General features: G+C 39.4%; 1 protein-coding gene across 2 annotated transcripts in view; it reads right to left on the bottom strand.

Moving 5' to 3' along the window:
• The window catches only part of LOC137182847 (zinc finger protein 469), a 198436-nt gene that overhangs the window by 81233 nt on the left and 89460 nt on the right, over window positions 1-27743 (bottom strand). For both annotated transcript variants that reach the window (XM_067589378.1, XM_067589379.1), the window contains one exon: window positions 2771-2820. The gene's annotated coding sequence lies outside the window, so the exon portion shown is untranslated. The remainder of the gene's footprint in view (window positions 1-2770; window positions 2821-27743) is intronic.

Here is a 27743-nt window from a genome sequence, read left to right as displayed (position 1 = left end):
TGATGGCTTCTAGCTAATGTGGACATACTGCAGTTTGGATGGCATCCTTTCCAGCAGAGCACACTATTAACAGCCATTTTTCTCATAATTAGTCTCTAGAATATAGCTTTTATCTTCATTTCACAAAGCATTCCTTCCAACATGCATACTGTGTGTGTGTGTGTGTGTGTGTGTGTGCAAACATGCAAGTGAGTGCACGTGTATTTGTGTGTGTGTTTGCATCTGTAAAACTTAACATTAATACAAGGGTACAAATGACAGATGTTAGTGAGTGTGTTGAGTGTTTCAATATGAGATTTATCTTGATCTAATGTCTGTCATCCAAGCAAGTTTGACCATGAGGGAGGCCCAGATACTCAATCATTCACACTCCATGCAGCAAGAGAGGGAGAAAGAAGACTGAATCTCCTAAACTGGTTCACAGTTTATGTCCTGTCCCTTGGTACGCCACCTGAAACACATCCATTACATCTCCTCCCTCTGCCTGTTTGCTAAATCCCAGAAAACAATATCATGATATCATTTTCATAAGTTACAAATCACATCGTGCTGTCACACTAACACACGCAAACACGCAAATACGAACATATTACACCAGTTCTTAAATCTCTTCACTGGCTCCCAGTACAGCACAGAATCAAGATCAAAATTCTGCTGATAGTCTATAAAGCACTTAATGGTTTGGCTCCCCAGTACATTACTGACCTGCTCACTGACTACAGTCCAACCAGATCCTTCAGGTCACGTGGTGGTTGTTGTCTAACTGAACCAAGAATAAGATCCAGGTCTTCAGAGGGAACTTTTACTTACTTTGGTCCTGCTCTCTGGAACAAACTACCAGATGACCTGAGATCACTCACTACTGTTTCCACATTTAAAAGAAAACTTAAAACCTCTCTGTTTTCTCAGGATTATGATTAGCCAATTTCTTACCTGCCGGACAACTGTTTTTCAACTTTTTGTCATTTTTACTTTGTGTGTGTGTAAATCTGTGTGTGTGTGTGTGTGTGTGTGTGTGTGTGTGTGTGTGTGTGTGTGTGTGTGTGTGTGTGTGTTTGATTTAGTGTTCATTTTTAATTGGAAAAACTTAATTAAGTAAAGGCTTTTGTAAAATAGAGTAAGGGTCAGATAAAAAGATAAAAAGAAGAATTATGAAATGACAGGGAGCAATTACAAATAATGGTAATGAGGTAATGGGAAATATCTGGACAAAACAGTGTGTGCAGGGAGGCTGTCAGAGTTTGAGGACCTCAGAGGAGGATTCATTTGCTGTGAGGAGATCCAGCTGAACAAAAATGGGGAAAATTCCCAACTTAAACGTTCTGCACCTCCTACAACAGAAATTAGCATCTGAAAAAAGCAAACACTGTAACTTGGCTGTGCATAAAGCAGTTAAAAAGTAACAGTCGAGTTTTACTGCGGAGACCTAATAGCCTGGGTGGAATAATAAATCTGATGGATATGGTGAGCGTAGAGAAGGATCTCACATTAGGGGCAGAGCATGGCTAAGCCTTAGGCAGAGCAAAGGAGCCAGGCTCAAAAGTGTCCTTACTGCCTCTGACGTTCTTTAACCTCTTTTGTGGGTTTCAAACCTCATGTCTTTGGCCTCCAGTCACTCTCTATTTATGCAAGAAAATAAAGAAGAGAACGCTGCCCCTCCTAAATCTGTAAACTGCAATTAAGCTAAATTCCAAGTTTATTTCCAAATACCGTCCTTGCTCCAGACCATGTGAGAGACTTCAATCTAAAATTATCACACTTTTGGTCAGGAGGCCAAGATGAAGCCAGCACTAGGACTGTCTTCTCACAGGCCACAGGATCACAAAGATGCTGTGGATGGCTCAAACAATTGTAATAATCATTTGGATGGCTATAATTGAGAAATGTATCATTTGACACTCCTTTTTAAACATCTTTTAAAGGAGATACTGCAGTATATGAGACAAAAGTGCACATGTCTAGGCTGTCAGTAGGATCAAAATGTATAACAGATTACAGCAAGTTATGTTATTGCTGCTGCTTTAAAACAAGATAGAAGATATAGAGAACAGCTGAGGTGGAACATAGGGTCCTTATGACATCGCAAGATAATTTAATGAGTTATGTCTATTGTTTTATGTTCACTTATCCTCTTGAGAGCCAAAAGGCTTGTGCAGTGAGACAGCTTAACTAAAGGCATCATGTTGTTATAACTTTTATGTTAGCCCTTCTAACCAATGGTCTGATGTCTGGTGGCAAACAAAAAGCAGCCCACACACCCCAGCACATCTCTCTCTGTCCCTCTCTTCGTCTCTCTCTCTCTCTCTCTCTCTCTCTGTCTGTCTCTCCATCATGTGTTTACACGTTGGTAGAGTAAGTGACAGGGCTGTAATCGGAAGTCTACAACCGTGTCATTTGGAAAACTGTTGTCTTTTCCTGGGAGCGTGGTGGTCAGCAGAGAAAAAAAAAAGAAAAAAGATTTACATCTTACAGGGAGGGGCAAAGCATCAACCATGCATTATCCCCTATTGGCTGTGGTCAGGGATGGGCCTTAACGTGTGGGAGGGGTAAACACAAAGATGCAGACAAATTTTCATCCATGAGAGAAATTTTTATATGAAACACTGGGGAATCTCATAATTTGCAAAGACACACACAATAAAAAAACACCATTCTATATATGGACATGAGTCATATTATCCCAGTCGTTGTTACTGCTGTATTGGATGTACTGTGAGTCACCATTTGTTATGGACTTAAAAAGATTAGATCAGGTGTGTGTTGTACTTACTGGTGATGCCGTCATACGTCTGTCAGCCTTTGTATGAAAGGAAATGCCACCTATAAACAAAAGAGAGAGTAAATTATGGTAAATACGGTTCATAGAATGTCAATCTGTGGTCTTGGAAAAGGAATCAAGAGTATTTCTGAGGTTATTTTGTAAACTCTATATTTTTGTTTTCCTTTGTGATTGCCTTTGATATTGGAGCAGTTTTCCATTTTCAATTGGAAAATTTAAAAAAATTTAAAAAACAGTGCATAACTCCAACTTCCTGTGTAGCTCTTTTATTACAGTTTTATTTATTTCTTCACAATGCTTACTGTTTATTCTTTCTAAAACTATGAGAGGTTTACCACCACAGGCCTTTCTTTCACCTCCTGGAAAGAATTAAAAAGAGCAGCTTGGTGAGCTATATTTCTCACTGTGTTCGCCTAAACCGAGCAACTTGGTTAAAGGACAGGGGAATTGCAATGCAGAGACGCCTAGGTGGAAATGGTGCACACCTTTCATCTATTTGCAGCCTGTGACGAAAAGAAAGAGACTGAGAGAAGCTCCATTTTCCATAGTGAAACATAATTCAAGCAAGATATTGCAAGAAATATATTAGAAATTAGCAGTGTTTCCATCGTGTGGGTTAGAGCTCATAACACAGGCAATAACACAGAAACATTCACCTGCAATTAAAAGAATTGATTAGTAATGCACAAATTGGAAGTCTGCTTTCACGACTGGTGTCATTGGTCACATTTCATGCTGTCTGAAGATGAAAATACACACAAATGGAATGTGTTATGTGTGTGTAATGTCTAAATTACCTGCTCAACCGTGTCTTATGAATGGATCATGCAGTGCTGTTTGCCATCTGACATTTTTACAGCATAGTGGGAATATCTGGGATGATGTGCAAAATGTTGCTAATTCATTATCAACTTCTACGCTGTATTTTCATTACCAATCATCACATTATTACTACTATTAAGTGACAAAAAAAATCATATTTAACTCCATTCCTGTTTTCAATTCAAGATATTATTATTTGCATAGACGTTTTGGATGGAAAACAACTTCTGACTGAAGAGCAGAAAGAATCAGATGCCATAGCCGCACCATGCCCTGTTTTCAAATGAATCCAGCCAGACAGACACGCTTAATCCTACACAGGTTCAAAGCTCCACCAGTGCACATGTGGCCTCAACCTGAAAAGAGTTAAAGAGAATAAAAGGAAAAGACCCAAAGAACAAAAGAAGCTAGCAGGAGACACTGAGTAATGTATTGGTGTGTGTTGTGTCTCCGAGAACTTGCAAAACTGCTTATTTTTACCAGCCATGTGTGTATGTGTGTGTTTGCAATGATAATATATTTCACATTTCAGTGCCGAGCAGCTGTAGATGAGCTCAGCAACATTAACGGACTTCCCTTTTGTTAATGACTGCTGACTAAAATTGGCCATCCTGGCACACTGACTCACGCGGCTGTATCAACCCCCATGAGACTCACCAAAGAATTTACCATCTATGTATCAATGCAAGATGCTTACTATGACCGCACAGTCAATGATGACGCATTCACGCAGATTTAGAAAACATCAAAGCCAGACAATAATGCGAACGTGCGCACACTCACAGGCAAACGCATTCTGTATATGTCATTTCAGACTTGAATATAGCAAATCTGCACTCCTCAAAGAGTAGCTACGAGGTATTCACCTCATATAGTCCAACCCTGTCCATCCATTAAATGCAACATATGAGCCCAAATTACACATGAAAGCTCAACTCAAAAGCCATTTTTTTAATCATTTCCTCTGTAAAAGAGTTCAGTAAAAGTCACCACGAACATTTGAACAGCATAAATATGCGCTTAGTGAGACCATAATATGATAAGTTCCCAGGTTCCAAGTTGATAAAAGCTACAGTATATGTCCTGCTGAATTATCCTCTGCCATGTCATTCATACTGTTTTGCTTTGGATAAGAGCACTGGCTAGACGCTTACATACTAACAAGAAGACAAGCTTATACATAGAGATGTTCAAGAAGTACCTTGTTGTACAAATGCAGAGTTACATGTTTTGGTTGTTGAGTTATCTGTTATATTTGAAATAATCAAAATGAACTTAACGTATATCACAGCACAAAGAAACCAGAAACAAGCGATGAGACATTAATGTTTTTTATTACAAGCCGCAGTCATGTGAAGATTGATCATGTATAAAGAATATTTAGTATGAAAGGAAAATCACAGTCCAACTAAAGAATAAATCATGTGAAGCATACATTCTCAGTATGACATAAGAAATGGTTTTGTTTATGTTCGAAAGGAGATCTTCAACATCTGTGCCACATATTGCACCACATACCAAGCGCTCCATATGAATTATTTCATCTTGTTTCATCTTCACAGTGGAAGGTAAAAACAGTGAACACTGACAGCCAGACAGTCATTTTAAAGGCAGCCACAATATGTAACCTTGGTTCTGTGCTTTTCTGCACATGTACAGTGTACAGTATATGCATTTGATATCACACCTCTGCCCTTTTGTTTTTGAGTTGACATCTGAGTGTACACACAGCTGAGCACTTGCAATTTATGCCCATTAACCTCATGCTCTGGGGCCACCCCAGCATGTTAGGGTGTGAAGGTAAACATTTCTCAATGAATTCGATAGGGGAAAGTCCTGCCGGAGTGGGGCTGCATTGTGAAGGCCAAATAGTGCTATACTCAATCTAAACAGTCAATGTGAGAGCCAGGGGACTCCCAAAGTTCACGGTTCAGCAGAGAGAAGTGGAACCATAGGCAAAAAAAAAAAAAAAAGCTGTGTTTTGTAACAGCTGCACGTACTTTTCACTCAGCTTATATCATGCAAAGATGATTTGGATATCCATTCTATTCAGAAGAGTCTAATTACTCTTCTGTGTCTATTGTTTTTACTGGATTTATGATTGTACAAGACAACACAGGAAGTTTTACTATGAAAAGAGCGTGAACTATGAAACTCATATTTCATGTTATGGACAGGAATTATTCTAACATCATGTTTTTCCACCACAACAGTAACATAAGCCTATTTAACAGCAAGCATTCTGACATGTCATAGCAGGAAAAGCACAGGTGTGACAAATAACATTACTACATATAGGTGTGTCAGTGTCGGAGCCTCGAACTGTGTAACATGGCTAATTGGGAAACTACAATACAAGGGAGCCATTATTTATGCTATTAGTTCCACCTGTACTTTTTCTGCTATAAAAATTCAAAATGTATGCTTTAAAAAGGCCTTTTGCATAAATTCAACATGCAATTTTCACATCTTTGTCAAGTGAAGAGATTACAGTTGCTAAGGGTTGGATTTTGGCAACTAAAACATCAGTTTATGTCACAATGTCACTTGTAATCTCTATTAACATATATCTGCATATGAATGCAGAATCTGTAGGCAATGGGACAAGATTTTGGTACCAGAAGCGTTCTTGTTTCTGTTTGTAGTCCATTTGTAGACCAAGTGATATTGACCAATCACGTGTAGAGAGCAAAAGAGGCGGAACGCATAGGCCGAAATGCAATCTCGGAACCCATCGGCTATGATCTGATAACGATTTAGCTTTTTATTAGCTTTTTTAAAAATGTATCTGCATTCATATGCGTATATCTGTTTATAGAGATTAGCTGAAATGTTGTCTGGACCTTCTCAAGTTGCTAATCGGACTGTAAACAAAGACCAGCACACGGAAGAGGAAGTCTTGGGCCGGATATCCATTATCTGGATATCCACTGCCTACACAGGAAGCCCCGAAATATTGGCTGTTGCCCCCAGAGGCTAGATCAGCGTCAGGCAGATAGCTCAGATGGGTTCAGATTGTGTCATTTGTGATCCATCATTACAGGTTGCATACAGTACATCTATTAGCTGTGAGTAGTTCAACAATTGATTTACTTTAATAGTTTTGAGTCCTGAAGAGGTAAAACTCTCCAATATTTCCCAATTAAAAAGAAACTATTTGAGAAAAGTCTGAGAAAATTAACACTGTTGTTCTTCTTCTTTCCTAGCTTGTTAGTTTTGCCTTGCAACCCCTCAGATAGGTAACTAACACTGGTGTTATATGAAATATGCTTATTTGTTTTATTCTGAGAGAGAGATGAGAACTTCAAGATGTTTGAGGTGTACCTGTATCGTTTTTACTGTGCATTTTTGTTTGTGTATGGATTACACAAATGAAATATAGTGTATTAATTACTGAGCTTTAGAGGTGTTAGTAGACACATTTTTCAACTTTGGAGGGAGCCAAGCTTGCTGTTTCATTGCTTTCACCTGGCTCCAGCTCCAAACTTAGTCTAACACACAAACCTGAGAAGGGCATTAATCTTGTCATCTAATTTTTGGAATAAAAACAAACGGGCATATTTCCCAAAAGGTTGGCAACCTAAAATGCGATAAAGTTTCAGCAAGTACTGAATGAGGAAAATCTACTCAATTGCTGGCATGATTTAGCAAAGGAATCAGGGTCATTAAAGATAAAGACAAAAGTATAATCATCCACTGTGAACTCAACCCCTTTACCACAATATTTCACTGTCAACCTACAATTGATGAAATAGTTATGTCTCTTTCACATATCCATCCTTTTATAGACATGAAATCTAGGGGCAATGGAAGATGTTTTGGGCCCTTGACTCATTGATTTAAGTGATTCATCAAGAAGTACCAGCCCTGTAATGTACTGTCACAAAAGCATTACATTACAAAAGCAGACTGGAATGGAAAAAGGGAAACAGTGGTACAAAGAAAGAATGGCAAAAAGAGGAATGGGCTTAAATTATTGATTGGACAAATAAACCAGTAAAGCCAACAGATGAAAGAGGACTGTTTTGTCACTTCCTTACTGGGTAAATAAACAACCACACCAGATGTCCCAGCGTCTCATTCACTCTGCCAGTTTTTCAGTCCCACCCTCCCTCTGTTCCCAGAGCAGAAAGCAGAACCTGCATAATCTTGAGCCTTTCTCAGTCAAATGCAGCATGAAAAAAAACAAATGTCCGCAATGTCATTGTGAGTAAGCATGAGTCACCCAAAACATCATGTATACAGTATCAAAGACACAAAGTAAAACAAATCAGACTTTCCCAACGACTCTCTCCCACTATTAACACATATCTCACCAGAGCAAAGAAAGATAGGTTTGACTCACGAAGACTGGTTGTTGTTAACCTTCAAATCAACTAACAGTGACTCATCACTGTCTGGGGAACTGCAGGCCTCTATGGCCTACAAGTTTTCCATCAGGATGGTCTATCCATGACCTTTCTGTTGCATTAGCACCCCATGTGGACTAATACACTCAAATGCATGGACCACTGATGCCATTTTCTTGTTCCAATATTCTCTCAGGGAACCTTCACACACATATCTCATTATACCTTTAATTCAGACAGTGTGATGCCCTTGCCCTCCTACACATATTCACGCCACTGCATGTCTGTTTTTGTATGTTTCTGCTTATTACACAGAGCAAAAACAGACAGTCTAAGCAGTTCCAGGAGGGCATTTGCTAATGTTTTCTGTGTTTCTATGTTCTTCTGGAGCTCCCCAACACCTTTTAACAGTCCATGACACACATCCCCTTACAGCATACATCACTCATGCCCCCAAGGGCTGTGGCTGCATCTCGTGAGCTTTCAGGCTCCCAGTACAGATAACACAAACCATCAAAACACTCCACTCCGCAAACCCAGACTCCAGCCCTCTGGTTATGCTTTGGTTAACCTCTCTATCACGCTCAAGCCTCGGGCCCTGCTGTTGTCCAGACACAAACACACAACCCACGCAGCCTAAATCATACACACAGAGTAAAAACCAGACTGTACTACTGCTCCAGTCAGGCGCAGACCGGAACAAAAATACTGATGTTGTCTACTCGTCACTGGTCAGTCCCTCGATGTCACTATCCATCCATCTCTGTTCTAACCATTCCCTAATCATAAGTAGACATCCATGCATCAAAACAGGTGCGTCTGACTGCTATACACTATGCTTATGAACAGCTGAACTCTCCATATGAGCCAGAAAATCAGACGGCGATCATATGATCTGATAGACCAATAGCAAAACAGATAAATCTCTGAAGGCACATGAGAATGAAAAGTTATTTCCTGAACAAACGCACTCACACTAAAAACTTTATCCTGTGCCAAAGAAAATGTCTGTACCCATAAATATGTGCCCATGAAGTATAAACATTCTCCCCAAGTGGTGAATTGGAAAAGCTGCCTTTCTATGAATGAGCAACAGCTTGGCTGACTGCGTAATTACTAAACACACAGGACATTATCTATCATCCTCTCCAACTCTGTGAGTCATAACAGGCAGTAAAGCCTCTACACAAAAACATGTAGCGAGAAAGGTTAAACCCAAGATAGTTCTTATATCATTGCTCTCACAGACACATTGAGAGGCAGGGATGGAGAAATACACACACATATATATATATAGTATATACATATACTTCCCATACACACAAACATATTACACATACATACATTCTTGCTATTAAACAGATGTGCATTCAACTATCAGATGTGGTTTTGAGAAATCCTTTTCCTCTTATTCAGCCTGTCAAGCACGTGGTCCTAGGTTGGAAAGCCCTCCAAAACCTGCATGAAGTCCGTCTGACAGCTCCCAGAAAACAAAGCACTTTTCAGAGCAAGAGGGAGGAGAGTCGGTACTGACTGGCAGTTGGCCTAGGGCATATTATTCATGCTATCTGCTGAGAGGGTCGAAAGAACCTTTAATTCAGTTGGAATTTTTTTTTTTGCTTGTTTGAAAGTCACGTCCTGTTAGAGAACTATCTTACCAGTTTCACCACTCACATCATTCCCAAACCGCACTGATCCCTATTTGCATATCTACAGGGAAGACGATAATCATTCCAAGACAGATCATCTCTAGCGCATATGTAATGTAGCCAGTTGTTGCATGCCTCATTGGCCTCTCCACAGCTCTCTCTCTTCCAGGAGTTTTGTTTTTGTCTCTCAGTCTTAAACCTCCTGCGTGACCTTTATCCCCTCTGCTCTCCTTTTTTCCCACCGCTTCATCAGCTGTGCTGATTAGCTGTTCCACAACAGGGCTGTTAGAGAGTCTAGACTGCTGTAGACTGAAGTGGGAATGCATACACACCCACAACCACACTCACACTAATGTGTAATCTCTGAGTGTTGTGCCCCGAGCAGCTACACTGGGTGAGTTTTGTCTGGGTGGCTGTGGGATTCAACCACTGTGTGTCATTACAGCAAAGCTAATACCACTCTGCACACCCTCAGTGTCCTGCCATAAGTATTTGTATACATACACACGTGCATGCAAATACACCTCAAACCACAAGCATTCATTTACATTTGAGCTTATCCATCTTGTCAGGATGCACAGGAGAGGAAAGCTTTTAACTTCCTGACCTCATGCAGACACATACATATTTCTAGACTTGTGAGGACTGTCGTCGACATCACCTATTTCCTTAACCCCTACCTTAACCTTACAGCTATTTGCCTAAGTCAAACCCTTGCCCTAAAACTAATTCTGCTTGAACTTAACACCAAACCAAAGTCCTCACTCCCAAAAAGATCTAAAACTCAAATTGCGCCTTAAAAGGATAGAAGTACAAGATCTCTCTCTCTCTGGCTCTCTCGCTCACACACACACACACCACCTCAAATTATTCGAACTAATATGACCCTGGAGACCCTGAACCACTATTACTCAGGCACAGCGATGTTATCTGAAATCCATAAAGTGCTCCTTGTTAGCACCCAATCAACTCCTCATTTATAGACCCAGGGAAAAGAAAAACACCCCTTTGGATTCTGAGCAGACAAGTAGTGAATGCAGACCTTTAGAGAGCTTAATTTATTACCCCAAGGACTAAGTGGAGGTCTAAGCAGAGGACACGATGCGCCCACGAAGGGAAGCATGAGAAGTGAAAATGAGTCATAACTGCGTGTGAAAATAGGGGGTTTGTGTTGTGGGATGGTGGTATTATCAAACCGTAACACGTCAACACACACACACACACACACACACACACAGAGTACACATGTAATCATGTGCACTCACAGACCATGAGGAACAGTCCCGTCTTTATCCCTGCCTTTGGCAACAGTCACTTCCTCAGGATACGGACCAGTTTTGTTTAACTTCAAACACTGCCTCTCCCTGGTTCCTGCCCTGTCCTGTTCCCTCCTCTCTATCCCTCTGTCTCTCTCTCTCTGTCTGTCTCTCAGTATCTCCGACTGTCCTTCCTATTTGTTCTGTCATCCTCATTTTCCTTTTTCCTCCAAAATACCCAGAAACTCAAAGTGAAGCAGGAAGAATGAAGAAAGGAAAGACAAGGGGACAAGGGGAGGAAACCGCAGAACTTTCTAATCTACAGTAGACAGTCAGAGTGAAGGCTTGAGCTACTGTTCCCTTCTGTTGACTTCCGCCTAGTCAAACCAACACCAAGCATAACTTATACTCTTACCCCAATACTAACCACAGACTCAACCCCAAATTACCATCTGCCAAGCACGACAATCTCGCAAGCCCACCCACAACTCCAGCGATGCCACTACCTCAAAGCAGGACAAAGACCGACAACTACCACCTCTGCCACATTCAGCACACTGTAATCAACCGGCACTCCAAACCTAAAGCAATTATTGTGTGCGCGCATGAGAGCCCATTCACATAAGGATAATGCATGGTGGTACACATAGAGGCGTGTGTGCTCATCTAACAAACTCAAAGGATTAAAATAGCTGATGAGCAGATGTGTGTGTGAGAGAGACAGGACATGCTGCTTGTCAGCACACCACAAATCCTCTGAACCTTTGCCAAACTATAGAGTTTTCTCCACCGCAGCACCTGATAGCATCACTGCCTCTGGTTACACTATCAAGCACACTCGGGTGGTGCGGCAGAAGCTACACGATCTTATCTCCCTTGTTAGAGTCTGCCAAATTCGTTATGAAACAGCGACAGGTACGCTAAGATATCAAAGAAGAGGAACTGAGCTGGAAAACACTCTAACCCTGTTTAATCAGCTCATCGCAACATTGTTGTGTGTCTAAGGAGAATAAGAGCAGATTTAGAGCTGTTTGAAGTGCTGTGCCACTGTGAGTCATACCAGGCTGTAATTAAGATTTAAGGGCTGTTAAATGCAATCTGTCTGTCTGAGCATAATGCCAGCATGTGATCGGTCACAGCAGGACCAGCCAGTCATCTTGATGGTGTATTTTTTCTGGATTAATCTATTGCGGTGTCCTAATTGTTGTCATTAGTGGTGTCGTCATTGTCATCATCCTCCCACCACCAGGACAACAGTTTGGCAGCAGATTGACTGAGATGTAGAGTAGCTAACTAATAATGGAAGACTCTCAGATTTATTCCTGGCAATGAGAGGAAGGAGCGTTTCAACTTTATTTTCTTTTTCTCTGCTTCCAGCTGAACATGTCCTGTTTCATTAAAGTAGGTGATTCATTCCATTCACTGAGTTCAGTGTTATTTTTTTGAGTCATATACAATACACAAAGATAAAATTAGCTGCGACACTGACATTTACTGTAACATGGACCACAATTCTGGTTTGTAAGTGTTACACTTTCAGACATTTATGGTATGATCCTCCAAATAAACGGCTTACTGTACAGTGTCAACTTGCAAAGTTTATGTTATTTCTACTGTTGAAAAATTATGTGAGGAAATTGTGCATTAGTGCAAGACAGAGTTGGAGAAAGTAAAATTCTGTCACAACAGCTACTGCTCAAAGTAGGTTTATGGAAAAAAAATATTTATTTTTCACCTCACTAGTCCAAATAAGAGGAGAAACTTGCACTGTGCCTTTTCCACGTAAGACATTTTGACACATCATAGTTGGAAAAGCACAGGTGTAATTAATTAAAGTGATGGCTGAAAGTTTCAGAGACCTGGTGTTGTGCTTGCAGGCTCTCTGTCACGCTGTCGTGCCCACTCCTCCTTCCTCCCCTCTTGGAGGCGCTACAGGAAGCAGCTCCAGGAACAGCTTCTTCCCCACAGCTGTCGCCTTGGTATGATAGCCCCCCACCCCCACACACCTTACTCCAGTGACTGAACTTTTGCACATTTGCACCTTGAACAATGACAATGATAATTAAATGACCATATAGGTTGATTGTCCATGCACTGCAGAACAACCCATAGGAGCATTTTACAATAATTTTGTGCAATAATTCAACTGTGCCATACTCTGATGTATATTTATACTGCATTAATACTGCATTTATACTGTATATTTCAACTGATATTTCTTATTAATACTATTCTTACATTTTAACACATTTATAGATCCCATTTCTCAGCATTATTTTTACATTGTTGTTACTATTGTAGTATGATGCACATACTTTTACATATTTCTTGTTTTTGTTATTTTCTTTTTTTCTTATAATTTCTCTGTGCTTACATATATTTCTATTCTAGAATGTGAGCAACTGTAACATGACCCAATTTCCCCTCGGTGACCAATAAAGTTTTTCAAATTCTGATTCTGATTTCTAATATGTCACCTCTATCGGCATTAATCGCTAAACTGTTACAAATCACTGTTAAAAAAATAATGATGTTTTTACGGTATGACAACACTGTGGTCAAGGTCTGGTTAGGTTTAGGCACAAAAAGCTCTTGGTTAGGATTAGGGAAAGGTCATGGTTTGGGTTAAAACTATAACGTGAAATGTGGTGTGGGTTAAAGTTACTCCCTTAAAATTAGGCAACCTTTGTCGTCATGGCAACAATAAACACCATGACAATAGTAGCTATGGTTTTTAAAAAACTGTCCCGACTCGCGGTTGGAAATGTGAAACTCGCAGTTGGAAGCGGGAAGCAAACAGCGATCTCACCACCTTCTAACAGGGAAATTTGTCGCCTTATATTGACGTCAACTGAACTGCGTCACTTCTCCGGGTCATAATTACCCTAACCACTAGATGGCGTCCGTCACTCAAACATAACTATAGATCGTTTTTGGCAACTGTTATTTTTCTTGGGAGGACGGGCTGGCTTTTTCTGCTATGACTAGTCAAAATGTGTGCTGTGAAAATGGCCCATGTGAGAGTAAATCATTGAACACCCTTTAAGACATTTGATTTTCTCATTACAAGATTTAAATTATATTCCAGAGTCCGTTGTTTTTCCAGAAATGTATGAGGTACGGTTAAGTAAGTTGAGCAGTCAGTCACAGGATTTCCTGAAATGCATTGCGTAATGTGTTCGCAAATAGAAATAGCTGCATTGCTAATCCAACAGATGCCTTTGCTCTGTCCTTGCATGCAGTTTGAACATTATCTTTAATTAATAGATGTCTGTGGAAGTAGTGGCAACTCTGCTCAAACTTAGGGAAATGGACCCTCTCAAACACTGAGGGTTTCATGCTTTATACTAGTCTTGTTTCAATGATTTTAAACAGTTTACACCACTGTGGGTCTGGACACAAGTAAACAGGAAGTAGATTGGGTGTTTTGTTTATAGTAAATCTGTTCAATGTCAATTATATCATTAAATTCCATAAAGAGACATAAATAATTCTTTGAAAAACCAAACTATCCCCTCACTCTAAATTTCAGCGACCTGTGAGGCCTTCACAGTCGTGTCTCAGGGGCCACGGCGTTGGAGGGGTTGAGCTGACGGCTGCAGTCTTGGTGCTTAGGGCTCTTGTAAAACCAGGGGGACCTGTCTGCACTATATAAAAGACATCAGTAAGGCCTCAGTAACACTGGGACTGATCCTCTAAAAAATAACAAGCATGACCTCCTGCCTCCTAACATGGGATTTCACCACCTACTCATGGCACTCTGATAGTATTGTGTTAGTTAGTAGGCCTTGATCTGTTGCGTGCATGTGTTATGTTATTTTACCTCTGTGAAAAAAAAAGTGTAACAAACAATATTTTCCTCCAAAAGGTCTGGAGTATTTCATGAAAAGGCCACATGTTTTTGTGATATTGAACAGCATTCAAAAAAGAAACGAATGCAATTAAATTGTATGGCTTTTCCAAAACACTTCTGCATCTGATAATTTCTCATAACTTCTCCAGGCCTGGAAAATAGAATTTTGAAATGACATGACTTCTTCTGATTTTCCAAGAGTGTGGGAACCCCCGGTAGTGCATTCAGGTTGGTGTGTATTTCTTATTCAGTCAGGCAGAGTGGCTGATGTGTGTGTCTTGGCTCTACCCCCAGTGAAATTGAGATGAAAAATGAGCAGAGACAGCAGGCTACCTGTTATCACTTTAAATATTTTCTTTCCACATACCCAGAGTTTAACTTCAACAAATGACTGCAAATTAGATTAAATACTGCTAATGTCATTTAAATCAGTCTCTTTTAGAGATGATCTTTATGTAGCTCACCAGTCGCTGAGCGGTCAAAGCTCCATGGGTCATTGATTATAACTAATATGACTCACTTTAAATTACTGACAATAATTAAAATATAAAGATATGATGTGATTGATGTTGCATAATAATTCCCATACTTCATGAACAAATGAAGTTCAGTCATTGTTCCAGACATGTGCTAAACAGATGTAACAGAGGGGTTTTTGCACTTCAAAAAATGTTTGAAGGCCTGTTATGGAAAGCTATTGACACATTTTGACAACTTTAAAGTAAGCGGATCATAGTGTGTCTATGTGTTTATGTGCCTTCATTGGTCATTTTTCTGTTGCACACTCCTGGGAAACCTGGCAATGTTAATAACTTATGTATAATGCTTCAAGATACAGTCCACATTTATAAAAGGAATGATTTGTAATGATAGCACTGAACAACCATTTCATGCAGCCATCTGAAGTATAGCAGCAGAGAATCATCAAAATTTTGCCTGTGCAGACATAACTATTATCCTTTCAATACCCTCTATTAAATTTAAATTGTCTTGACCACTAGAAAATGAAGGGATAGCAGAGACATACCAGCAACTTGAGCTCGTCCTGCTGTTTAATATCCCATAATTGTGTTGAAGATCTCAGTAATGTTCCTATTAACTCATCATCAGCACCAAGCTGTGCTGAGGATGATATGCATACACAGTAGCACCCCCCGTCCCCTTCTGTGCATCTGTGCCTTGTTTAGTTTCCTTGTTTATCTTCTTTAATTTCACCTGCTTGTCAAGCAACTGAATGCATTCTGATGCCAAACAATCCAGCGTCCTGCATTGAAGAATCAACAATCAACTGGAGACAAAACAGTTACCGAGCCACAGAGGAAGATCACACGTGATCAGAAACTCTTACACAACTGGTATGTTCAGAACCTCACTCGTTATATGATAGGAACAGTAGCATAGGGCCCCATTCATATGAAGAGTTAAAGCAAAGATATTAAATTGGTGGTGACAACACACCAACCAATCAGATGAGAGGATCCAGCAGGGTTATACAGTATGTTTTATAAGAGAGAGTCTCTGGCACTGTCAGTGATTCCTGCTAATAAAAAACCATCAGGGGCCTTCCTGTTTTGTCTTCACACTGCTGTAAGAGCTGACAATCATTCAGGCTTGAAAAATTCTTCTGTGTGTTTTCTTTACCTAGGCAATAAAGGCTGAAACCTGACCTTTGCACAGAACCATGAATATGCCTCTCCAAGGGCTTCAATAAGGATGTAAAATATAAGCCATAAATTTGAAATGTTGGTCATATGGGCTCCTGGTAGCCACCCTTGGTCTTTTGGAAGCCCAGGAGTGATGGAGGACAAACATACTATCAGCTTCAAAAGCACTGAGGATTATAATGTGGTAAGCCAGCAATAAAATGTTGGATGAAAATGTGGAGCTACTATGACCTATAAGAATCAAGACTTTGCAGGATAGCCAAAATTAACAAAATCTAACAGTCCATCCTGATTGCATTAATTTAATGCTTTATTTAATTTTAAGTTCTTAATGAAAAAATAATGAAAGGGGCCTTTCTCAAAGATTCTCAAAGGACCCCTTGTTTGCTGCATTTTTAGCATAAATGGTGCCATATTTTGATTACAGATTCACAACCTCCTCATTTCTCTTCTTTTTCCGTTTTTGTAAAGATGCTAAGTTGGCTTCAATATTAAAAAACTATTTGAAATCTGGATAAAATACAGTTTATTCATTGGAAAGGTTTGTTGACATTTTAAGACATTTGCTTTCATAAGAATCAAGTAAGACTTTACACCATTTATATCTGGCAGTATCACTTGGCTTTGGGGATTTGATTACAGTCAGTGCTAAACAGTATGAAATCCGGGTGGAAATGTACCCAAGCATTGATGCATTGATTGCCCTTGCCCAAACCATTTCAAGAGTTGGTCACGAATGTTATGTGATGGCAAAGAACAATTAACACAGCTTGAATGGGTTTATGTTTTCATTTACATTGTACGGTAAATGTAAATTGTACAGCTTTTTCCGCTATATGCACAGAGGAAGTGATGTGATTCTGCATCAGAATCGACAGTTAGATCTCAACGTGGTAATAAAGGAATAGGTATAAATTGTGGATTATGTGCCTCTTTGATTTGCAAAGTGTCTGTCCGTTCAGTATGAAGCCGGTTAGCGTACATGACATCAGATGGAAGTCTTGTGCACAGCTTTACACATTTTTTCTTTAGAGTTCAGTAAAAAGCTAAAGATCTTGACCAGAATTTAAAATACAGTTCTGTGGGTGTGAACAATGCTCGGCTGCACAATATGCATTTGTGATGACGGACCTGCTGAAGGGTGTCAGGGGTTTAAAAGCTTATACTGGTATATAGTATATTATGAAATTGAACATTGAGTGGCCTGGTGAAACAGTTCTTTTTTGATTTCACTGCGACTTAAAAGCTCTATAAAAATGTGGTCCTGTGTAGTGCGATAACAAGTTGACAGCTGCAAAGTGGCCACACATTTACACAGAAGTAGTCATTGAGTTACTTAGAAAAACCCCAACAATCAGACCTCAGTCCCTCCTAGGCTCAATAGTTACAACTAACAATGACAATGAAAATCTAGAAATATCAACAGAAACACATTACTCTGTGACAGGTCTAAATCTAAAAACACACTACAAACAACACCATACATCAATAAATACTTCAAACTCAAACCACAGGGAAGACAAATGGAGAACAACAAAGCTCACACACATTCACATTTGTAACACAGGGTGACATGAGCCAAAATAAGAACTTCTGACACTGCAGAAAAACTGGCGTTGAAAGAAGCTAAATGTACTTTGGCTCATTTCAATGAATCCAAGATGAACTTTATTAATTTATTTAAAATAAACACAAATATACTGTTGAAATTTATGTTTATGTTATCATTATTCAGGAGAACAGAGTTTAAGCCTCTTCCAGCTTCTTTTCATTGGAATAATAAAAATCAAGAAGAACAAGTTAAGTCATAGTGACAAGCTAGTCATGGTTTTAGGACAGACTATCTCTCTTTTCTTTGCCAACATACTAACTGTTTTCAGAACTGCAAAATCCAACTGCGCCAAGGTCATGGGTGAGGGCCCGGGATCTGATTTGGATGTGCTGACATTCGCTGACTTTCCCTGACCCGGTTCTTTGTTTCCCTCACTCACCGACTCTATCTTTTCCTTACCCATTTTCACTCACCCATTCAATTATTGCCTCTCATCAACCCCATCAGTCTTTTCCCTCAGTCACATATTTTGCTGTTGGGAAAATGATTTACACACAAAATAGTATTTCATGTAAAATACAGAATATGAAAGAGGCCTTGTTAATCTTCATGCATGATGAGTGATTTCCACTTTTACACACATGCACATAAATATACACATCACTGTATAAATATGCACATAAATATACACACATATGTCCATGTAGAAAAATTCACATTTAGCAATAAAAAAACTTATTTTGTGTGCTGATTGCTTTTATGTTGCTTGCTTAAATCTCCACTAAGCCATTAAATTATGATAAGGGCTGTTGTCTATCCTTTCTCTCGTGGTCTTTTTCTCTCTACACAATGCTGCACAGCTCAACCAACACAGCCACATTTTTCATTCCAAATCCTGCAATAGGTCACTTAGCTTTGTTTTATTTTTCCAGACATTTCTCACAACAAGCAGAATAAATCACATCAGCGAAACTGCAGTGGAATGGATGACATAAAATGTCCTGCAGTCTCCACATCTGCACTACCAATACCTCCTGCAAAGTCGTGGACTGGCACATTCATAGAAAACAGGAATTTCAATGCTGTTAACTCCTTCTCCAAGCACTGTATGCATGTGCATGCGTGCATGTGTGTGCGTGTGTTTTAACTTAAAGTTCTTTCTTTTCTGAACACATTGGAAAATATCATGCATCCTGGCAGAGAAAAGGCTTCTCTGTGCACCATAAAGACACATACATTTTTCAAGCTCTAATCTCATATTTTATTGATCAATCACCTTTTGCTATATGCCAAGTATATGTCAAGGGTGGAGGTCAACATTCCTCTACAGCGCCATGTCTCTCTACAGGTTCGTATTGTTCTGTATTTGCAAAACCACACCCAGTTTTCAATGATTCGGTCAAGTGCAAAGGATTTGATTTAAATCCTTCTTGTAACTATACCCTGCCCACATATTGGGCCTCATTCAAAAAACATTTTCTGATTCTTATCCTAGCTCTATCTTTAATCTAAGTGTGAGTGTTCCAAGTCAGATTCAGACTCTTTTTAATGCACAAACTTGTTATAAATCGCTAGTTTCAGCTTGATAAATGCCACCTGTTTATAGGGAGGTGTGTGTTCGTGAGTTTTCCTAATTCTCATAATCGATGCCCCGAAAATGCCATATAAGGTTGTGCATTCCTACTGAATTGTCGAAGTTGCCAAGCCAAAATATGCAGATAAAATCATTGTTTCTAAATGTTGTTGAACCTCTCAGTAAATTGGCAGCCATCGAGATGATGATATCGTGATCAGACCACACATAAATTTTGTTCTTATGCTAATGTTTCAGAAAGGTGAAATAATTTATGTAGTTATAGTTATTTTGTAGTGACTAGTGGGTAAAAGTCAACATCAGTTAATATAGAGAAGACTGATTTAATGAAGCAGCAACTGTCACCTTTTGACCTCTCAAGCTTTTGGAAATTACAATCAGATGATGTTTTACAGGCTGTAAAATGGTTCATAATGATATTTATGTTTCAACTTTTTCTCACACAACAGTATAGAGGAATGTGGAATCCATGTGGTGTGTTAAATAAATATTACATTTCATGCTGACATCTCAAGTCACTGCTTTATTGTCTGTAAACAGACAATGTGCCTTAGCAAAACACACTGACACAAAGCACACACACTATTTGATTTATTGTTGATTTTACGATACTAAGTCTTATATTATTGAGATCAATTCAAGTATGATACAGTAGGGCCCTGTTAACATCGGAAAAGCACTGTAGATGTGATGTGTGAGAGAGTGCAGAGATGATCCCCGTGTATTAGCATTTCATTGCTGATCATGGAGGTATGTATTATTCTACTCACAATGTTGTGTTTGTGTTTGACACAGATTGATGTGAAAATCCGTAAAGAAAACAAGCAATTTGTCCTCGTCACAGCCGCTGATTCTTACAAGCTTGCTTGGATATTATTTTCCCAAGAGCTGACATATTTCTTAGGCAGTCGTCAACAGGAAGGAAAGCATTGCAATTACCCACCAGTTCATAATGGTTTGAATCAGAATCGCAGAAGTCACCCATCATCTGATATAGTGATTGATATTCAAAGAGTGAAGACAGAGCTCCGGATAGTTCCTTCCATCTCAGAGGGCTGGTGTCACCAGGAGGATTAGTCGTTTCCGACAGGAATTGTTATGGCTCAGTGAACCGCCTGCAGATCACCATAAGATTTCACAATACTGTCAGGGCTGTTAATATTGTCAGTACCATCAGGTCTGCATAAAGAAAAGAAACCAGAGATCCTCTCTACAGGGGTTATTCAATTGTATTGTCTCTTCTGTCAAATCCTCTGCCAGTGAGAACAGAGCAGCAGAAAACATGCAGAGAATCTCATTCTTGATGATGGGGCTCCTGTTAAACAATGGCTTTTCCAGACATCACTGTACAGCCTGTGTACACCATAGTAACATGAGAACACTTCTCATAGCAGTGAATCTAACAGCTAAAAATATCCTGAGCAGAAATACAAATTGCTATCTGGATACCAACAGTGAAGTTCTGACAAGAAAGGGTGATGTGAAATCATTCTGTCTTGGGCACAAATGAGGTAAGATGCCATGGTCTGTTTTCATGAAACCTGGCTGGAACAGCAACTTATAGCACAAAACGTGTTGGATGACAGTTTAGCTCACTTTGGTAGAGTTTATTCTAGAAAAAAAGGAAACCACTGAGTTAATTTCAGCTCTGTCTTAGGTATTGGAAATAAAGAGGTTTCATCAACCACTGTGACAAAGCTCAGTGGATCACTCTCAAAAAGTCATTAAATCATTAATAACCTTTTTTTTTAATGACCTTTTATTTAATGTAACATTTCTAAAATATTAAATCTGGTATTTTGGTATTTTGGTATTTATGAATCAGTTGTCACAGGCAAAGGATCAGTGGTGCCACAAAGTCACAAGCAGTATATGATGTGAACTACTTCATGTTCAAGAATGTAAATTAGACATTATGATTATGCATGTTTGGTTCTGTACATACAGGAAAACAATGCTACCCATTTATATTACATAGAGGATAAATAAATTAATTAATTAATTAAAAACAGTTCCAGTTCATGACTATTTAAATAGATATGATGCCTAACAAAGATAAATGTTGTGTTACTACGTTATTTCTTTTTAATCCATTTTTTTCCCCAGTTTTCCTGTAACTCCATTCAATGTATGAAAAACAGGCCTGGACTTGACTGGCCCCTCAACCAAACCAGTTCAATAATTAATTTATGAAAGTGCATTTTACCCTGACGTCCTTCTCTGACCATTTAAATAGAAGACAGAGGCACTGTATTTGTGAATTCTGATAATATACAGACAGAAATCTTCAAATTCAATTGATTTGAACACAGCTGACTGTATTTACAGACCATTCTTAAAGAACATTAATATTGTGCAGAACCATATTCAACAACGAAATTGAGAAAAACCAAACAAACAGGTTTGTTACCTAAAGGAGAACACTAAACCACAACACAGGCTTCTGAGAAAAAAACTGTAATGAAAGCTTTAATGAGTGAGGTGCAGGGAGAACTTAGTCAGTTTTATACCCTTTTGCAGAGCCATGTTTTCTCTCAAATAATACTCTAAACAAGCCCTACGCCTGTAATATCTAGTTACACACAGCACTGAGTTGATGGCCTGTGATAGGAGCATTACATCTCCATTGCATCACTGTTGGATAAGTTTGGGGACAGGAATAAAATGAAATGCAAATTACCACAGAGCATTAACTGTTCCAAAACACAGCCGGCAGATTGAAAGCATGCATGCAGCAGCGGCCAAACAAACAGCCCTGCCGTCAAATCCCCTATGTGAGGACCAAGGTCTGCAAACCACCAGAACACAATGAGCTGGACCACAGACTGGCCTCGTGGCCACTTGGACAGCGATAGGTCCAGAACCTCACCACAGGTTAAATAAGAGTGTGACCAGAATCCAACCGACAGATCCCAAAATTTATAGCCAGAGTCCCGATGACACGATCCTGCTTTGGTTCTGAAAGTGGTGTCAAGGCCATGCAACAGAGGACAGTGGTAAACTGTTTTTAGTTGTTGGTACACCTCAGAAAACTACAAAAGATGACCAGTTGAATTATGTTGGGTCGTTACAATACTGTAATCACTATTTTGGACTGTGACACTCACAGGCCTTCCCTTGGTCATTCTTCTTGTATGAAAAAAACAACAACAATCAAATCCGAACATGAACTGATTTAGGATTAGTAAAGGTTTGTAGAAACTAGCAATGAGAGAAAGAAAAGCGATTCCTGCAATTTCCTGGATATGTGTTAGTAGTGAACTATCAATATTACATAGAAATAAGCAGATGACGAATGTACCTTTGTATAATGCCTGACTATGTCCATAAAAAAACTTCTCATTAACATCTACAAATGCTGAGGCCTAGTGGACAGTAGTTGAACCGTCCACAGAGTGAGAATAAAGCTGTGTGGCACAGTGCCAAGAGGACGTCCGGGTGGTAGTGGCTGGGGTGTGGGCTGAGGCTGGGTAAGGACAGACCAGAGGCTTGGAGCCGTTCCAGCATATAGTATGAGGTTCTGGATGAGGTCCAAGCCAGCTGGGGAGCAGCAGAGTCAAGTCCTACAGTAACCTGGATCTGTGCAGCTTGGCCGCACCGCTGACAGATTTATCAACCCGGACCTGGCTTGGCAGAATCACCTGCTTAAACTGCAATATATCTACTACTATATCTCACTCATTCGCTGCAACCCCCCTCCTCCCCTCTCTCTTTTTCCTCTTCTGCTTTTTGCATTAATTGCTTTGGTTTTATTATCTTTACTCGAGTTTGATGTTCTATCTATTAAAGTCAATGTTACTCACTCCGTCACTTTCAGCTACAGAAAAATTCCACTTCACCACCATGTGCGCATAATTGAAAATTATTATGCACTCAACACCGGTCCATTAATTTCCATGAGTGTATGAATCTATGGCACATCTCATATTCAATTGATACCTCATGCTGTAGCAACCCTTCCAATAACATCAACTATTATTTTTTAATCCATCAGTATTAAAGCAAACTTAATAACATTTGCCATGACTGCAGGCACTTTGAGCTACAGCAATATCACAGAATAAAGAGACAAGGGAGAGACAGCTGGAAGGAGGCAAAGAGTCAAGGAGTGTGCTGTGCTGCTGGGGTGAGGCGAGTGCTGAGCGGCACACCTGCCTGCCTGATTAAGCCATGGACAATGAGGCCTCTGTTGCTACCTGTCCACCTGTCTACAAAGTGGAGCCCCTCTGCTCTATCTCTGCGGCCCTGAATTCCTCTCTGCCCCTCCCTAGCTTCTGTCCACCTCAGGGTCTGCTGGATATTAATAAGCACACACTCTCATGCACGCACGCACATAAGTAGAGAAAACAGATTTACAGTCTAATATTTCCATCAGCATTCTTTCCCCAAACCTGTCAGCATGACAGCAATGTCATGCAGATATGACTGTTTCAATCATTTAGACATGATGCATATTGTATTCATTTTGTCGTCCAATGCTACAGTACATACTCGTGACCTGCCTGGACACTCTGGACACTGAAATTCATTTTGTGTCTGTGGCAATTGTCAGACAAATACAACGACAACAAAAGATACAGTATTACAATAAAGGACAGACATTAGACAGCATAGTGCTCCACAACAACATCAACAACAATCAAAAATCAAGCACAACAAAATGCAAATGACACAACCATCATATCACAATGATTTGTTTTAACAGAGCTTTAGTGGAAGGTATGAAGGAACTGTGAGCACAGGTAGTCAAAGAGTCATTATGGTAACACTTCATATCCACCAGAGGATGTGATACATCACAGATCAAAATCTGGTGCCTACATTACCCACAATGCAAACCACCGACAGTTTGATTGGAAATTCGGGTGTGTTCTCCTAGTAGCGTCTAATATAGCCTCCAGCTGCTAGCCTCAATCAAAGATGAGAAGCAGGCTGCAGAGGTCTGGTAACCTCACTTCTTTCTAAATGCACACCCCCTGAATTTTTTTTCAAACTTGTAATCTTCAGCCCCAGCTGACGTTGACATCACTTGAGGCAAGTTATCAGACATTGTGCAGCTCCTCTGAAGCCACACTTTATACAACTTTTGTCACATATGCAGTAGAACTCCCCAAGACCTGTAAACAAACTTTGATGTGTAAAATCAGTGAGCGATAGAAGAGAACCAGGATCTATCTGTCATCCTCAAACTTTTGGAGTTTGCACATTAAGTATTATCCTTGTGATCCTCTCCCTGTGTTTGAATCCCATGATAGTTTCATCAATTCCTGTCCGTAGATATTTATATTAATTTCAAATTAAATACATCCTCCACTGATAGCTACTTCTTTGTGTGTCTTTTTGCCTTTTCTGAAATGCAGAATAGGGGTTTCTGGCACAACTTCATCTACTTCCAAGGTGCATGGAAAAGGGAAAGAAGTCTAAAGAGGTCAAAACTCCAGCAACACTTGGTTTGTAATATGTTTTATGATGACCCTGATGAAGGCCACAAGACGAAACATGTTGGTCTAATAATAAAGTTGTTCTATATAGTACAAGTGTTGCTGGAGTTTAGACCTCTTTTGCCTTTTCTGAAATCAAACATCATTTCCTTGGCATAGTTTTCTTGGTATTTAGTGGAAGAAAACCACCAATTCCACACATCCACAATACTTGGGTTGATTAAACCAACAATCACCTTGTCATCAGCAAACTTAAACTGAAAACATCCAACTCCTCATCAAGGTAACCAACTTTTTTTACTCTGCCTTGACGTACTCACACAATGAACAATGTGAAATCAGATTGCAGCTGCAATTATTTTTGACTGACCTTTTTTATTAAAACAATACGAGATGGTTTGGCTTCATTGTAAACACCTTTTGATCTTCTGTTGTAAAGCAACTGCTCAAGTATTCTTTGCTTTAGCATTACTGTAAGTGTCTCTTGGTGTTGCCAAATTGACAAGAACTTCAATCTTAAAGATAACATCAATCACTTGAATTGAAAAACAACTTTGCAATGCAGATGTTGGAAAATGTCTAAATGTACAGTATGTTTGAGATAAAGCTGATTGAGGCGGAACATTTATCATTATGTTTATCAAATATTAGTTCACAAGTTTATCAAACTTATAATAAAGTTGTTCTATATAGTACAAGTGTTGCTGGAGTTTAGACCTCTTTTGCCTTTTCTGACATCAAACATCATTTCCTTGGCATAGTTTTCTTGGTATTTAGTGGAAGAAAACCACCAATTCCACACATCCACAATACTTGGGCTCATCTTCATTGATCAAACCAACAATCACCTTGTCATCAGCAAACTTAAATTGAAAACATGCTATGAAAAATTCACTGCTGACTGTAGATATTAGTCATTTTATTACTAAAGCTTATGTCTGCAGTAAATCTTTCATTAGGTGGACATTGATTAAAGATCATGTCTTAAACTCTTTTTTCTTTTTCCTTGCTCTTCTCTTCTCTTCTCTCACAAAACTTTTGCTGAATGGTTTTTCAGGAACGAACAGCAGCATACACCCTACTGTGTCCAGATCCTCTTTTATGTACAAGACATCTGTGTGGCTCCAGATCAACTCAAGCAGTTTCCTTTTTCTGCACCAGTGTGTGTTTTAGGGGAAGTGTTTGTATGAGAGATTACTGTAACCTAAGTAAAGAGAGGTATTAATAGTATGTGTGTTTATGTGTGAAAAGAGAATGCCGAACATTCCAGTTACTCCCGTGATACTGTACTTTAAATAATTATCATAATGATTTAACAAAGTTCACAAAGGAGATGGGAAGTGGTGCATGAGGGATACTTTGTAACTGACCCACCTATCAGCCAAAACTAACAAACTCCCTGTTTGCTCCTGCCTTGCTAACCCTTTATCAGCAGTCTGTTTCTAACCCATCCCTGAGCCTTTTCTCCCCCACATATCCCCTGCCTGGACCAACAGTCTGTGTTACATGAAGAATATATCACAGACACCAATGATGAATGACATGAAAATCAACGTTTACGGGGATCACTGAGTTCAAATCAGTTCACTTTCAGATTCTGGGTCAGTTTTGTATAAATTCAACAACTATGCTGCAGTGTTTTGTTCACAATTGTAAAAACAAAGTGCTTTGAATTTAATACAACTCAGATTTGTGCCTCTAGCTGTCTTCTTTTTCCACAGCAGTAGTGGATGAGGCTGGTGTCATAGTATTTAGAGCCATACCAAACTGTAGGAACTAATTGTTATAACATAAACCTGTAGCATTGTAATATTATCCAGAAGATTTTTTTTCTCAAACATTGAGGATATAATTAAAAGGAACTTTGAAATGGAGATTTACAGTTGGGGAAAATACTTCTGGAACCAGTATCTCCTCCCACTTCACAACTGTACTGAATGTCACTAACATTAAACAAAACTGCTCTCATACTTACAGTGTCTTCAGTGTGTTAATGATGATCTTATTCACAGAGGAAACCAAAGCAGTGTCATCCTGGGAGGTAGTGTATCAATGGTGGTCTCACTTTTTCCCTGAGAAGCCCACATCCTCATCATTATGTGAATCACATGTAGTGTGGCCATTAGCTAGGCCAATTAACCCTTCAATAACCGACTCCCCTGTTGTGTGTGTTTGTGAGAGAGAAACTTTGCCATTACAGTTTTTTCACTTCATGAGAACACAAAAAGTCTATGATGTAAATTAGCTATAATTTACAGCACAGCTGTGTTTGTAGCAGCACAAAAGGTCACTCATCAAGTAGAACCATCCAGTTAAACACATTTTAAAAGCTAATAGATGCAGGATTTAAAACTCTTGGATAACAATGGTGCAACACATTTGAAGAGAAAACCTGCAGAAGAATGGTGATAATGAGGTCCTACAGTGAAGAGCGTGGTGCTCCATAATGCTTGTTTTTCCCTTTCAAGTTTCCAAGAGGCGTACTTTTAAAAAATGATAATAGATGTTAAACTGCATATGATTAAGAGGCTGTGATTCTTTCCAGTGGATTTAACAAAAGCACTGACATTCTGACGTAGCAGATTTGTCAAAAACGATTTGCCACATTTTTCCAAAGCAGACTAATGAAAACCTTTTTGGAGAGTGGAGAAAGTATCTAAGGCTGTATTGTTAAATGCCCGCTTTTAAAGCCCTCCCAGCTGTGCTCTGTCTCACCGCCAACCATATCCATTAGAAAAAACCTCAAGGGTTCCTACTTGTATTGTTTTATGTGAATCTAATACC

The sequence above is a fragment of the Thunnus thynnus genome, chromosome 5, assembly GCF_963924715.1.
Source record: "Thunnus thynnus chromosome 5, fThuThy2.1, whole genome shotgun sequence".
NCBI lineage: Eukaryota > Metazoa > Chordata > Actinopteri > Scombriformes > Scombridae > Thunnus > Thunnus thynnus.
The sequence above is the reverse complement of the archived record's forward strand: the minus strand, read 5'-3'. Positions and strand labels throughout refer to the sequence as shown.